We start from the raw sequence: 17,155 nt of genomic DNA, 5'->3' as shown, positions 1-17,155 counted from the left end.
GAAATCTTAAAACCTACATCCCATTATCCAGGAGGGTCCTGAAAACTTAAAATTAAATCTCATTATCCAGGAGGGTCCTGAAAACTTAAAACCTAAATCCTATTATCCAGGAGGGTCCTGAAAACTTAAAATTAAATCCCATTATCCAGAAGGGTCCTGAAAACTTGAAAACTAAATCCCATTATTCAAGAGGGTCCTGAAAAGCCGAGAATTAACTTACCTGAGCCATGCTCTCTTCTTGGAGGATTCTGAACATAATTTCTTGCCCTGGAACCATGCCTTCTTCATGGGAGGGTCCCTATAGATTAACAAATTTTCTTGCCCCTCCTTTAGACAAATAAAATTTTGTTAGTTTGAAAACGTGGTGGCTAGTTTTTGGCATCATTGCTGAGTGTTTTCTTTACTAACATGCTTCATTCTGACTAGCTGCTTTGGGCCAGTGAGGAATTGCTTGACCTTTTGATTGGAATTGGACCACAACCTTTGAATGACCTGAATCTCTTACACTCACTTGTTGCATTGTGTTTTCATTCTGAAAGTTGCTGAATCCTTGTATTTTCTCAAAATTCAAGATTCACTTGATTGCCTGAACCTCAGTTATCACCATACTGCTTATTCTAAATCATGTCAATTGTGATGTGCCTGGCCGAACTCCGCTTTGTGCAATTTAGAAGCTGGTAGTAGGCTTTGGAATCCTTTCCTGCTTGTTCAACAAGGGCTAACTCGAAAAAGACTCATAAAGATAGACTCAAAGAGCACAGTGAAGTGTTTTTTTGGCAAAAGGAATAAAGGAAAATCCTGAACAAAGGTGATTATGTGAAGAAGAATGGGAAGAAAGACTTATCTGAGTGAAGCGGCTTGCTCAGAGATTATGACATGCATTTCGGATTGATCAGCCTAATCCGTCCAACCAATCATATTTTCAGTTCATGTCATGTCTTCATACTTCAAAAAACGGGCTTACACTAATCCAAATTCTTTGTAAAGTCACGAGCCTCGTTCGACTTGTAGTGCCCAGAAGGATTTTCACCAACAAGCCTCTCTCATTTGTTCATCTCTCAACTCACCATCGCGTTACGGTGCCAGCGAGGGTTTTCACCAATAAGACTCTCTCATTTTAAATTTTCTCTCAGCTCACCATCACCTTACGGTGCCCGTGAGGATTTTCACCAATAAGACTCTATCATTTTGAATTTTCTCTCAGCTCACCAAAACTCTCTCATTTTATTCATTTTTCCTTTATGCCCATGAACAAAGTGTTACCCATGATGTAAATCATACCTCTATCTCGCTTGACTTGGCATCCTCGAAGATTGATCGAAAGGTCTTTCTTTGGACCGTAATGTAGGCTTTTGGACGAGGCTAGAAAGAAAGGGTGGCATGAAGGCTCAAAATAATTTAAGATGAAAAGGGTTCAAAATTACAACCTTTGGAATCAGATCCTTTTCAAAACCAAAACTTCTACCCCAGTTTCTTTGGGTCTGTAGAATTTTGGATTTTTGTATTGAGGGGACCGAACCGTAAGGCTGCTACATGTCCTTAAAAGGAACCAGGTCGAACGTAGTTCCAACAAAAGTTGTTTGGTTTTAGTTTTTTTTCTTTTTTTTTTCTCTTCTTTTTTTTTCCTTTCTTTTTTTTCTTTTCTTTTTTGTTTTTTAATTCTTTTCTTCCCTTTCTTCTTTTTCTTCCTCTTGTTTTCCAATTGTACTCCTGATTACAAAAGAGGGGTATGAAAGAAAATAAATAAGGCTCAAAAGGGATAACAAAGGATAAAAATATTTGGGTAGCAGAACAAAATGCCTTCGTCATTCCAACTTTGAACATGCCAAGTACAAAATGCAATTGAAGGTAAGCAAAGAAATCATACATAGTACCTATTGACTGTATCAGAATTGATAGACATATCTACACATTTGCCTTCTATGTCTGTTAAATACAAAGCACCATTGGGCAACACTCTTGTCACCATGAACGGCCCCTGCCAGTTTGGGGCAAACTTGCCTTTAGCTTCAGCCTGACGAGGAAGGATGCATTTCAATACCAGCTGGCCCACTTTGAATTTCCGAGGACGCATCTTCTTGTTGTATGCTCTTGCCATTCTCTTCTAATACAACTGACCATGACATACTGCAACCAATCTTTTTTCATTAATCAAACTCAACTGCTCTAGCCGGGTTTTGACCCACTCATCATCATCAATTTCAGCTTCTGCAACGATTCGAAGGGATGGAATCTCAACTTCCGCAGGTATAACTGCCTCAGTTCCATATACCAGCAAATAAGGAATTGCACCTATTGAAGTGCGAACAGTAGTGCGATAACCCAATAAGGCAAAGGGCAACTTTTCATGCCATTGCCTAAAACCTTGCACTATCTTACGAAGTATCTTATTTATGTTCTTGTTAGCAGCCTCAAAAGCTCCATTCGCCTTGGGAGGTACGGAGTGGAGTTTCGATGCATAATCTTGAACTGTTGGCATACCTCTTTCATCAAATGACTGTTGAGGTTGGCAGCATTGTCTGTGATGATCACCTTGAGAATTCCGAACCGACAAATGATGTTTGAATGAACAAAATCCACCACTGCTTTCTTGGTCACAGACTTGAAAGTTACAGCTTCGACCCACTTGGTAAAGTAATCAATGGCCACCAGAATAAACCTATGCCTGTTCGATGCTGCCGGCTCAATTGGTCCAGTGACATCCATGCCCTAAGCAAAAAATGGCCAAGGTGTAGACATTGTGTGCAACTCAGATAGCGGGGAATGAATCAGATCACCGTGCACTTGGCATCGATGACATTTGTGAACAAAGCTGATGCAATCTCGTTCCATGGTGAGCCAATAATAACCTGCTCGAAGTATCTTCTTTGCCAAGACATACCCGTTCATATGCGGCCCGCAAACTCCAGAATGCACTTCGGCCATGATAATTGAAGCTTCTTTAGCATCTATGCACCTCAGTAGTCCCAAATCTGGAGTCCTTTTGTAAAAGATTCCCCCACTCAAGAAAAATCCACTAGCCAGACGTCGAATGGTTCTCTTTTAATCACCTGTGGCATGTACTGGATATACCCCCGACTTGATGTATTCCTTGATATCATGGAACCAAGGTTCGCCATCAATTTCCTCTTCAACCGCATTACATTAAGCATGTTGATCACAAACTTGGATATGCACGGGGTCGACATAAGCCTTGTCCGGATGATGTAACATTGATGCCAGAGTAGCCAAGGCATCGACAATCTCATTATGAACCCTAGGGATATGTCTGAATTCTACCGACCTGAATCATTGACAAAGATCATGCAGACAATGTCGTTACGGTATGAGCTTCAAGTCCCGAGTCTCCCATTCTCCTTGAATCTGGTGAACCAACATATCTGAATCTCCCAGAACCAGTATTTCCTGGACTCCCATGTCTACAGCTAACCTCAAACCCAGAATGCATGCTTCGTAGTTGGTGCAATAAAATCGAAGCTGGGCTGTTATAGGGTAGTGTTGCTCTGTTTCAGAGATGAGTACAACCCCTATTCCAACACCTTTCATGTTAGCAGCTCCATCAAAGAAGAGTTTCCAACTTGGCTTTTCATCATGGTCAACCTCATCAACACATATGACTTCTTCATCAGGAAAATAAGTCTTCAGTGGCTCATATTCTTCATCCACCGGGTTCTCGGCCAAGTGGTCGGCCAAGGCTTGGGCTTTCATCGCGGTCCGAGTCACATAGATGATGTCAAACTCTGTGAGTAAAATCTGCCACTTTGCAAGTCTTCTTGTGGGCATAGGCTTCTGAAATATATACTTTAAAGGATCCATGCGAGAAATGAGGTAAGTAGTGTAGGACGAAAGATAATGCTAAAACTTTTGCGCCACCCAAGTCGGGGCGCAACATGTCCTCTCAAGCAGAGTGTACTTAACCTCATAGGGAGTGAACTTTTTACTACGATAATAGATTGCTTGCTCCTTCTTTCCCGTGACCCAATACACAGCCAAAAGAATTATCCAGGACTGTCAAGTAGAGAATTAAATGTCTCCCAGGCTCTAGTGGGACCAACACAGGTGGGTTTGAAAGGTACCTCTTAATCTTATCAAATGCTTTTTGACACTCGTCAGTCCACTTGACTGCAGTATTCTTCTTTAGCAGCTTAAATATGGGCTCACAGGTTGTCGTGAGCTGAGCAATAAACCTGCTGATGTAATTTAACCTTCCAAGCAAACTCATCACCTCAGTTTTGTTCTTTGGCGGCGGTAACTCTTGGATGGATTTGATCTTAGACAGATCCAACTCAATACTACATCTACTAACCACGAATCCCAACAGTTTCCCAGAGGGGACACCAAATGCACAATTCGCTGGATTGAGCTTGAGGTTGTACCTGTGGAGCCTTTGGAAAAACCTCCTCAAGTCCTTGACATGATCAGACTGCTTCTTTGACTTTATGATCATATCATTTACATAAACTTCAATCTCATTATGTATCATGTCATGAAATATGGTAGTCATCGCCCTCATGTAAGTTTCCCCAGCATTATACAAACCAAATGGCATTACCCGGTAGCAATAGGTTCCCCATGGCGTGATGAACGATGTCTTTTCGGCATCTTCCTCATCCATCAAGATCTGGTGATATCCCGCGTAGCAATCCACAAAAGACCCAATCTCATGCTTGGCACAGTTATCAATCAGAATGTGAATATTCGGCGATGGAAAATCATCCTTTGGGCTCGCTTTGTTTAGAACGGTAATCAACACATACCCTGGTCTTACCATCCCTCTTTGGTACTGGCACAACATTAGCTAACCAAGTGGGATATCAAGTGACCCGAATGACCTTTGCATCAAGTTGCTTTGTGATTTCTTCTTTGATCTTCACACTCATGTCAGTGTTGAACTTTCTTAACTTTTGCTTGACAGGAGGGAATGCTCGATCAGTTGGCAATTTATGAACTACCAAATCACTGCTCAAGCCCGGCATATCATCATACGACCATGCAAAGACATCTTTGTACTCAAACAATGCTTTGATTATTTCTTCCTTAACTTGTGGTTCCAGATGCACACTTATCTTGGTTTCCATAACATTATCATGGTCTCCCAAATTGATTGCTTCAGTTTCATTCAAGTTAGGCTTTGGTTTTTCTTCAAATTGTTTTTGCTCTTTACTGATTTCCTCAAATGCTGCTTCTTGATCATATTCTGCTTCATCATCATACTCTACTACTTAGATTATTATTTTAGAATCAGATTGGCTTTTATGACTTGGCTGAAAATTCCTCATGCATGTCATGTCATTACAACCAGCATAAAAAGAAATGTACAAAACAAAAACAAAATGAAGCACTATTAGGAATAACTGAAAGCAGAAAATTGCATTTCATTGAAAATAAAAGGATAGAAGGGTTTGAACATCAAAACAAGCAAAAAATAAAAATCTGGATTACAACCCTGGAATAACCCAGATAGCAGAAAGGAAAACAAAGAAAACCACCAAAACTCCTTCCTGGTGTTGAGAGGAGTAGCCTTCCAATTGTTAAACTTCACTTTCGGCCCGACGAACTGCACATCCACTTTGCTGGAACCTTCTCCAATTTCCACCATGTTCACCTCATCAAATAACCTCGGGAACCTTTCAATTAATTCTTCATCAACGACAACCACAGGATTTGGGACTACTGACACTGGGCACTTCACGGTCCCTGGTTTGACAAAGGACCTGGAGAGGTGTGGGATAGGTTTCGGGATTGCCCATGCCTTCTTTTTCAATCTTTTAGCCCTTTTCACATCTTCCCCTGTGGGCCTGGATCCTAAACCAAATGTACCCAAATTTTCAGGTAGAGACACTGGTTGCACGATACCTTGTAAAGATGCGTCCAGACCTTTGCCTAGTACAAAATCATTCTTCAACATATCAGATGCCACCATGACAGATGCAGAGGCTGACTTCGGACCTGGAATACATTCCCCTTCTGGAACCTTCTCAACTGGCACTGTTTCAGAAACTTGGTAGACCCAAGGCCCCTTATCATCTTCGGCCTCAATAAAAGGAACGGAGGTCTCATTGTAAGCACCTAGGCTCATCACCATGCACGATAATCTCTTGCCTGTCCCACTCGAACTTGACCATCTGGTGCAAAGAGGACGGGATTGCTTTGGCAGCATATATCCAGCGCCGACCCAATAGCAAATTGTAAGAGATGGCCACATCCAGTACCTGGAACTCCATGGTAAATTCAATTGGTCCTATTGTCAGTTCAAGCACAATATCGCTAACAGAATCTTTTCCCCCTCCGTCAAAACCTCGGACACATATACTGTTCTTGTGGACCCTTTCAGTATCAATTTTCAACTTGTGCAGAGTAGAGAGAGGGCAAATCTTCGCACTGGAACCATTATCCACCAACACCCTAGTAACCACAGAATCTTTACATTTTACTGTAAGATAGAGAGCTTTGTTGTGTTCGGTACCTTCCATAGGCAACTTGTCATCCGAGAAGGTGATCCCGTTCACCTCAAATATCTTGTTGGCAAATTTCTCCAAATGGTTCATTGTGATTTTGTCGGGGGCATGAGCTTCGTTCAGAATCTTCATCAGGGCCCGGCGGTGCTCATCTGAATGGATCAACAATGATAGCAGGGAAATCTGAGCAGGAGTCTTTCTTAACTATTCCACGATGGAGTAATCTTGCACCTTCATTTTTCGCAACCTTTCATTTCTGAATACTAGCTTGGGCCGGAAGCCTAGACTGGCAGGGTTTCGGTATGTCTGTGGGGGTGGGTAGGCATTTTGTGAAGCTGGGTAGGTATTCTGTGGGGCTGGGCCACGCCATTATGGCTAAGAAGGAGGTTGAGTGTATGATTGGGCGTGGTGGACATGGTATTGAGGTGGCGTGCTAGAATACTAAGGGTCTGGTGATGGAAAGTAATGTTGAGGTGGATTATATGGGGTTTGGGTGTAGGTTCGGGGATGAGGTCGAGGCTGGGTGTAATGTTGTGGCGTACCCCTCGGGCCATGCCAGGATCTCGAGACAACCATTGCCACATCTTCTTTCTTCTTCTTTCCTATTACTCCTGCAGTAACATTCTGAATTGCTTGGGTAGTTGCTTTGATAGCTGAGTAGCTCATGATCTTGCTCGATTTAAGCCCTTCTTCTACCATACACCCATTTTCACTACCTCGTCGAAAGACTTACCTATGGCCGATATCAGATGACCAAAGTAAGTAGGATCCAAAGCCTGAAGAAAGTACTCTACCATTTCACTTTCCTCCATCGGAGGGTTGACTCGTGCTGCCTGCTCCCTCCAACGGAAACCATATTCCTTGAACGCTCACCAGGCTTCTTCTCTATCTTAGTCAAAGACAAACAATCTGGAATAATTTCTGTGTTGTATTGGAAATGTCGGGCGAATGCTTGGGACAAATCATCCCAGGTATACCATCTACTGTAATCCTAACAGGTGTACTACTCCAATGCCGCACCGCTCAGACTCTGGCTAAAGTATGCCATTAACAGCTCATCTTTCCTACCGGCTCCTCTCGTTTTGCTGCAAAATCACCTTAAGTGGGCCACGGGGTCTCTGTGCCCGTCATACAAGTCGAATTTGGGCATTTTGAATCCAACAACTAACTGGACATCAGGAAGCAGACACAGATCTTTGTAGGCTACACTCACTTGGCCTCCCAACCCCTGCATTTTTCTGAGCGAGTGTTCCAGGCTTCTCCTCTTCCTAAACATCTCATCCTATTCCGCGTTCTTGTGTGGTTTCTCAGTTTCAACATGAGGCTCGAAGTGGGGAGTGGAAAAGAGTGTAAGATTAAGGATCTTTTCTCTTAATTTTAAAAATACTTCGATCGAACCCGATGTAGGTTGCCTACGTATCATGTCCCTCATGAATCAGACCAAGCGTAGTTCTAGAAAAGTGATGGAAAATAAACTAAAATAAAATCTTTTTGGGATTTTCATTTTAAAACTGTTTGATATTAAAATACAATGGGAAGTACGATAATGAAAGACCCGACAGACTCAACTACCCTATGGCACTCTGACACTACCTAAAGGACTCAGTACTCCTAGACAAGACACGAAAGTAAAAGACAACATAAGACAATCTCAAAACACCTAAATATAATGACTCCTCAAGCTGCTCCTAAATGCGACGGTCCTGGCTGGGACGGGTCTGATAAAGATCCGGATGGCCCGGTTAGTCCTATCGAATCTAAACTCTGTATTATACCCTGAAAGGACACCTCAAAACTGGGAATGAGAATTGTGGATACCCAATTTTTCTCCAAAATATTTTATAATTGCATATATACCTTCGAAATCATGTATTAATAGCAATTGGTATTTTTCTATAATTTTCCTATATTTTTATTAATTTATCTAGCATTTTACTCCCAATAAATAATTACAAAATGGCATTACAAATGATTTCAAAGGAATGTCTTGATTTAATTTATTATTTATGGTCCTATTTAAACGAAATTATTTCATAATTAGCCAAATTGGCATCTTTTGGCTATAATTGCAATAACTTTGCAATTATAGCCCAATCATATGATTTTATACTATTTTTGACCGGAAATTAAGCATTTGTATTTTTAAATACTGAGTAATCATTTTTAACTATTTTGTATGCATAAAATTTATTTTTTGTATAATTATTAGCCAATTTATAAATTATTTTATTTAATTTAATTGGGTATTTAACAAATAGCCCCATTTTATTTCAATTATAACCCAATTAAACCAACCCCAAAACCTCAATTAGATCAGCCCAATGCCTAGGCCCAAACCTAAATCCTACCCGACCCAATCCCTGGTCCAATCTGGACTGTTGATCAATTCTAATCAACAGTCCAGATCCCCCCATACCATAATTAACCTAAAAGACTACCCCCCCTCCCAAACCCTCATTTCTCTCATCACTCTCCGCCGTTACACTCTCCCCTCACCTCTCAAATTCTCTCTGCTAAAACCTAAATCTCTCACCGGCCGTCGACTTACCGGTAACTATGGTCTCACCACCATCCCAACCCCCATAGCTCCTTCCTACACCGGGTTACTGCTGCCTTGAGGTCCTCAAAGGAACCAGAGGCGGTTCAACTCACCTCCCATGGTTTCTATGTCATTCTCAGGCCCTCCATGACCATCCGAGTAAGATTCTACCATCTCCGGCTAGAACCTGTGGTTTCTAGGCCGGAGTCTCTCCATCTCTAGGTTCTCTCTCTGAAACCCTGATTTTGATTCTTGATTTCTAAGATCTGTAACAAGATCTGGGTCTATTTGAGTTATCTTTATTGTTTTCTTAAGGATTTCTCCGATTTCTTCTAAAACGACTCTTCGCCTTCAAACTAGGGTTTCTTAACTCCTTTTCAAAATGCTTTTTTTTGGTATTAATGTATGATTTTTACTATGTTTAAACGGTTTATTTAAGTTTTTCCTTTCATCTAATTCATTACGTTGAAAACCCTAGTTCTTGGTCTTTATCTTGGATTCTGAGAACTGTCCTTGCCTATTTGTTCGTTTAATTTGTTCACATGTCTGTTATTCATGAATATGTTCTATGTTTCTATGATTTTTACCCTATTATGCTTATTAGGGTCTATGATTTTGCTTCTTCCGCCTATACTATGTTTATTCTGTTTATTAACATAAATTTGTGTTAATTCCTCTAATTAGTACCATTCTTTCTAGTTGAATTCCTGACTTTATGTGATTTTTACCTTACTATGGTTTCTGATTTTATTCCTTCTTGCCTATGCTGTGATTATTTCGTTTTTTTTTACAGCAATTTGTGTTAATTCCTTTAATCCTTACTACTCCTATTTGAATCCTTAATTTCCTGTTATTGATACCTTTCACTCATCTCTTGTGATGATTTCCTTACTGATTTTCAACCTCTAAAATATTTCTTGCCTTATTTTGTGGTTGATTATGCTGTCAAATTGATTCTTAGACATTTTCCTTAATTAGAATTTGTCAAACCTAGCCTCTATTACATGCTCTATACTATGCTTATTTCCCTATGTGTTGTATTCCAGTCTCATATGATCTCCTTCCTTATTTGTCTTTACCGTTTGAAGTTAACTCCCTTAATTAAGGGAGTACTTCTACGAAATTTATACTAATTGATACCTAGTTCCATAACTACTGCTTGACTTTGATTCTTTCCTTATTATTCAACCCGGTTTCAAACTATATATATGCTCTCTCATTAACACACACAACATAGGAACACATTGGTTCAAAACTCTCTCTCACACTCAAACCTTCTACTCTCTATCTGTGATTACTTGCTATTGTTCTAAGTTAGCCGATAACAAGCCAAGGCTAACTATTGTGCTCTCCTATTCTTCACTTTGTGTTTATTGTCTCTCTACTGGTTTGTCCTGATTTCAATTAAAGTTCCAAAGCCAACATGTTTCATTTGCCGCTTCATCTTATCATGTCTCTGACTTGTTTTTATCTATGGTGCTGGTGTTCAATGTGTAATTGACATGTTCATGTAATGGCTTCATCTAGCATGCTAGTTCTACTCCCCTTGTAGCCTGTTTCAATACGACTCTATCTTGCTTTGAATACTTGTCTACTTGTTGTCAAGTTATGATATGCACTTACTACTTGTTGTCAAGTTATGATATGCACTTACTTTGCAAATTGATTTGTCACTTTAGATTCTGATTCTAGGATGGTTTCTGAAATCCATACTGTGTTAATATCACTAGCTATTCCCTAATCCCATAAACCCTCACAAGGACCGCTATGCTCCTGTAATGACCTATGTGTGTCCCCAAACCCCACTACCCCTGTTTGTGGTTGCTGAACCCGTCTTGGTCCTATGTTCCTTGGTTATGTGTAAACCTGTTTTGGGTGTTGTGTTTGAACTATTGCTTGTTACTCTACTCACTTTTCAAAACTGTCTTATTTGAACAACTCCCCCTGTTGTTTTACACTACTATTTCAAACAAGTCTTTTTTTTAAACTGTTCTCCTGCTTAAACCTTTTCAAAACTATGTCAAAGCATTCTTACTCTACTTTTAGACCACTAAGTTCTGCCCCTTTTGTGTGAGCCTTGCCTTAGGACCCTTGAGCTCCCTCTGAACTTGGAGACACGAAAGCTGGCCTTTCCACACTGCACTTACTCTGTCTTGGCTATGAAATCTGGGTGTGAGCACTGCCCGGGATCCCTCGAGGTCCTTAGGGAACTCTGACACACCCGGATATGAGAAAGGTTATGAAACAATCTTGGCATTTGAGGTTCTAGAAATTCGGGCCTGTTTTCAGGCTCTCTGTAGTGTAACTTCTTATTTTCCTTTTCCCCTTATGTAATTCATTTCAATATTGGTCTGTAATAATTTGTAAATGAATATGGGGTTGGATATTGAAAATGGGAGGGTAGCTATACATGTTATCAATATCAATGGGTAGAAGACATGCTTTAGGTTTATATTCTCACGTATCTGCATTAGAACTCATGTTTACGACCAATACATGCAAAGCATATCATGTATTAGAAACCATGCTCCTAGGTTCCATGTTTACTACTTTCAGCGTTTCATTTTGACATCTCTATTATCACTTAGAAATCCTGTTTCTAGGATAAACGACATTAAACATAAAACTGTTGCTCATGCGCATCTTGAAATCATGCTGTAACTTTTTTGGGCATTTAGAAATCATGTTTTTGGAATTCTGCATATACTGAAATCATTCTGCATATTCATATGTGCATATTAGATATCCTGTTTTAGGATCTCGTTCACACTCGCTCAGTCACACCTAGTTAAACTACTGACGCATGAAAAAAGGACATAAAATAGTCTCAAGTTTGATTATCCTCTTTAAGTGAAACTGGTCACAATCCCTGTATGCCTTTGCAACATTTAGAACATCATGCTTTAGGTAAAATAACTTCTAAACTATTTTTTTATTAATTCTGGTAACTCCTGCATATTATTTTACGCCAAGGCAAGCCTTAGGTAATCAACTTTAACAATAAAACCAGAACCGTCTTTGTGAGTAGTGTTTAACTGTCAGCATGTTAAAATCAGTAGGCAAGCCTGATTAGGACTTCCTCTCTGAGTTATGTAATAAATCTACTCTACTATTATCACTTAGATACCATGCTTAGGATATGAATTTAGACCTTAATTGTGTATGAGTTATGCTGTTTGTGTGTACTATGTGTGGAGGTATATCCGAGCCTTTATTTGTCTTGATGCTCCCCTTTAATTGAAGTCCTATCTGTTTATTATGTGTCGCTTTAGTATTTTACCTTTAAACTTGAGGGTCTGCCTAGAACCCCCCTTTTATAGGATAGGAGTCCTAAATTCCTCCGGGACTAATAGGAAGGGACGGGTAACAGCATGCAATAGGGGTCGAGACCAACCCTCGCTTTAATTACCTTCACGGGCAGGAAAGGGTAGATATGGATATGGTGACGGCGGTGCGTTAATACCACGTGTAGCCCCTCTTTGAGGAGTGTTATACCAGGTATTGCATTGATGTGATCCATATTATAACAAACCTAGGATACCCCTTACATTCCCAAATATGATTAGATTGTAATTATTTTCAAAAACCCTGCTTTCCATTAATTGTTTTCAAACACCTGTGTATTTAAACTTAAAATCCCCTACTATTTGAGCCACGCTTGTTTATTTGCTAATTGTACAAATCCACAAAAACTCTTTGGTCGGGAACCACACTAGTGGATCCTGAGGGGTGCCTAACACCTTCCCCTTAGGATAATTTCAAGCCCTTACCCTGTCTCTGGTTACCAAAACGTAGTTATAAATGAACCCTATAGGTGCCCTAACGTACCTTAAATCGTTAGCTGGCGATCTTCAAAAATGCAAACCCCCTTTTCCAAAAGGAAAGAGTTGTCCCAACCAAAATGTCACGTCGAAACCCGATTTTGCGAGAAAAAAGGAGGCGCGACAAGAATCCTGGAATGCACGCTTGCATTTGAAGGATGACTCTAGTAAGGTAATCACGGTGATGCCCCATGTTCTCTACTAATCCTGCCAACTGTGATCTCAATGACTGAAGTGTAGCTCGGACCCGGACCTCTCTGGCTGCGTGGGCCTCCTATGCCTGGGTAAACCGATCCATCAACTGCTTTAGCAATATCCGGGAGGTGGCCTCCTCGTCAAATACTCTCTAACACGTCGGGGCAATGGCCTGCTAACCCCCCACTGAGTAGACTGTAGCCATATGAAGTTACTCATGTGTATACCTAGGTGAATACGAGGCAGCTACTAAAGTATCTCTGCCATCTTTATTGCGTGGCGCCAATAGGTCTGAATGTCAACCTCCCTGTGAGCCATAGTATGAAACTCCCTAATGAAGTCATGAGAATCAGGAATGTAGGGGACTTCTTGTCGCCTCCCTAACTAACGCATCACTCTAGCAGGGGTATATGGTCTAGTACACCAAAGTCCAATCAGTACCAAGAAGTCTTGTACGCGAGATCCTGCTAAGATCACGTCCAAATCAATCCAAAGGTATGACCACAAATCTTCTCGTCAGTCAAGGATCCTAAGTAATCAATCCAAGCCTGAACTCTGAGTGGTAAGGCAACTATCGAACGTCATTCTATGCTCGATGCACTTCACTCGATCCCCCAGACAACGGTCAATCACATCTTTCTCAAACATGGGGATGCAAGTGTTCCATCATCCACAGCTGCAGCCACAGTGCTTCCCTCAAAGAACCTCTCACCTTCTCGAATCTTGGTAAAGCACGGCAAGATTTTGCCAAAATTGTCGGAACCATGGTGACCTTACTACTGTGCTTATCATGGAAAAGTGCAAAGGCTATCGATCCCAGGCGTGTGCTAATATGTCTACCCTCCAAAGGAAAATACCAAGTGGCCAACAATGCAATAGCGAAGACCATGGGGCGCCTCTTCTTCAAAGAATCATATGATATGGAAAACTATCTATGAAGGTCTCATATCCAGTGGGCGAGCAACCTCTCAAACAAAAAGTCTAAAGGTACCCAAGATTGGTCTATACATCCCATGTGGTTTTCCAAATCCATCCCTATGATCTTAAGGAACTTTGTACTTGAATGAGACCTTGTGTAAATCAAATCCTTGTCTAGGTATGCCAAGCGAGTCAAACCGGCTATCTCAGCTAAGGTGGGTGTCATCTCAAGATCCCCAAACTTAAATACCATTCCATGTGGGTCCCAAAATGTCAACATCGCTTCTACAAGGTCGGGACGGGGGTGATGTCCATCAATGAAATAAGAGTCCCTAATTTACCCATCAGATCATGCTGCTCAAGTAATGTGAACATGTTCCACCATTTTACTAGCCTTTTAGGGACTTTGACCACCATAGACACTCTAGCCCTAGTAAGTGGATCCATACCTGTTGAAAGGAATAAGGCTAAATAAAGTTAGTGACTCAAGACACTATGTGGTTTAACATCTCCTATCTGACACACGCAAGACATGATTGTGGCTATTGTTGCAAAAATGGCCTATGTGGCCAAAAGAGTCTAAAAATGCAATACTCAACTAGGTGACCTCTATGACATGGAAACACCTCATGAAGACCTATGCAGCCCCCAACCGCTTAAGGAATCAAGTCTCCAAAATTACATTGCGGTGATGACCTCACTTTGCAAAAATGGCCGATTTGGTCAAGAGTGGCTAGACACGCAGATGCAGTAGGGATGGACCTTTAAATAATATGACACCTAGTTGTGGACTCAAGCTGCTAAACATGGGTCACTGAGGTACCTTGCAAAAATGGCCCCATTTTGCAGGAAGGGCCGATGTAGCCAAAGGTTGCTAGACATGCAAGATTTGGCTAAGACCTCGCGAAGCAAAGAACCTAAGACTCACTAGGAAACTACCGAAAACCCCTAAGTCGTGGGGGTTTGCCCGTACGTATCCCCGGTCCCGTAAAACGACGAGAAACTCAGGTAACTGCGTAAGTTCGGGGAAGATTGGACATGGGGAGAAAGGCTTTGGAAAAGCTATATTTTGTCTTTTGAAAATGATGGAAAATGNAAAATGATGGAAAATGTAAAATCTTTTTGGATTTTCTTTTTCTCTTTTTTTTTGATTTTTTGGAAAATGATGGGGAAGTGCAATCTTTTTGAATTTTTCATTTTTATTTTTTCTATTTTTTGAAAACTATGAAAGAAAAATGTGAGTGGGTCCTACTTGCTTCATTTTATATTTCACCCTCAAATATCATTGGTCCGTCAAATAACTCTTTTACCCCTAAAGAAATGCAGCATGTAGCACATATGGATGATTAAATGTCTTTTTGGTCCATAAGCCCATTTTGACATAATTTGGATAAGCCTCTTACAACGGGACACGGTGCCTGGGACCGAACCCTGCTAGGTTTAAATTATATGATGCAAATAGGCATGACCTAGAGGCTGACCTACGTTTGGGGTTCACTAGACAAGGCAATTCGGGCTGGCACATGGTCGATGGCGGCTGCTCTAGCTGTCCGCCCACTCCACGCTCCCACGCCACCCCCCTAAAGACACGGGTGACTCACAAATAGGCCGCGTACGCTCAAACGTACTCCGAAAGACTTGTTGCAGAAAGAAGACTCGGGGTTATACAAATGATGATAATTTATAAAGCAGTAACACATAAAGGAAAAACTGTAAACAAATAAGCAACTAGCAAATAATAAAACGACATAAACAAAATTAAAAGCAAACAAAACACATAAAAACCTCAACTGAATATCCTAAAAAAACCAACAAGATCAAGTACTAGCTCGAACATGCAACTCCCCAGCAGAGTTGCCAGAGCTGTCACACCCCTTTTTTACCAACTTCACAAACCCTCTTAAATTAATAAAAGTCATTTTTGAAGCTCAAAAGGGTCTTTAATTAAAAAGTGATAAAATTGTGTTCAAAAGAAAATAACTCAGAGTCGCCACCTGACATTGGTTTCGGTGTGCTAGGTCACCATTTTTTTAAAAATAATTTTTCCTTTTAAAATACTTTAGACTCCAAAAACTAAGTCTGCACCAGAGATTCGAGTAAGGGGGTTCATTTGACTCGGGGAGAAAGTGTTAGGCACTCCCTAAGTCCCGTGAAAGTCACGGTTGCGTACTTGATCTAGTCGGCCTTTAAAATATTCAAGTTGAGGCAAAACCACATAAATGCAAAATAAACACACACGAGGCTTGAGGTCGTCCCCACCTAATAAAAGAAAAATAATAATAAAAATAAAACAAAATTACTACGAGTTCTAATATCGATCTCCAAACACAAATACTTCGGGGCATACCCTGAAACAAAAAATATACAAATCCTGTCGGGGCATTCCCCGGATAGATTTAACTAAGGGGGACCTCTCGCCTCAGAAAGAAGCTAAAACACGAACATCCTAAAGTCTTGCCTACCTAAAGGTGGTCGGCCTAAGCATGCTCCTACCAGTCGAAACAATAGGATAACAACAAAATAATATGAAAGAAAGCTAAGTTAAACTAAATTAATAGCCTACTGACTTTTCTTTTTTAAATTCCTTAATTTCTCCTATCTCCCACGACCCATAAGATAGTGATAAAAATACCTGATTCAAATTATCTACACACGAGGATAACACTCAACATAGAAAACACATGAAAGAAAATATAGCAATTCAATGAACCAGACGAGAATAATAAAATAACATGAACAAGTAGCAGACCAAAGCATGACAAGAGCCAATCTAAGTTTAGTTGTCTAGTCCCTATTCAGACGCGCCTCTCATTTTATGATTCTTCCTCACCACAAATCTCACTTGCAGGGATCTTATGAGAAAATCACTAATTCAGACATCCTCCTCCTACTCCATTCTATCCACAGAATCAATTCCTCGTATTTTGATCATAAAAACTCAATTAACACCATGTATCCTTATGTTAGACATACAGAAGCATGAGGTTATTTCAGAATTTAAAGCATTGATGTCATTTCGAACTTTCGGCATTCATTTGAGTTCCACACTCTTGTAAAATTGAAATTTCAATAATGACGACTTAGCACGTTTGAAAAGCAACAACAGCAAACTTGGTAGAACATTTCATGTTTAAATTTTGCTTAATGTGATAAATAGAGATCAAAGATAAGACAAATCACATTCAATCTAGCATATCTTTCAATGAAAGTTCACAATCAAACCT

This window comes from Nicotiana attenuata, chromosome 6 (assembly GCF_001879085.1).
Source record: "Nicotiana attenuata strain UT chromosome 6, NIATTr2, whole genome shotgun sequence".
NCBI classification, from domain to species: domain Eukaryota; kingdom Viridiplantae; phylum Streptophyta; class Magnoliopsida; order Solanales; family Solanaceae; genus Nicotiana; species Nicotiana attenuata.
This window is presented reverse-complemented; position numbering follows the sequence as displayed.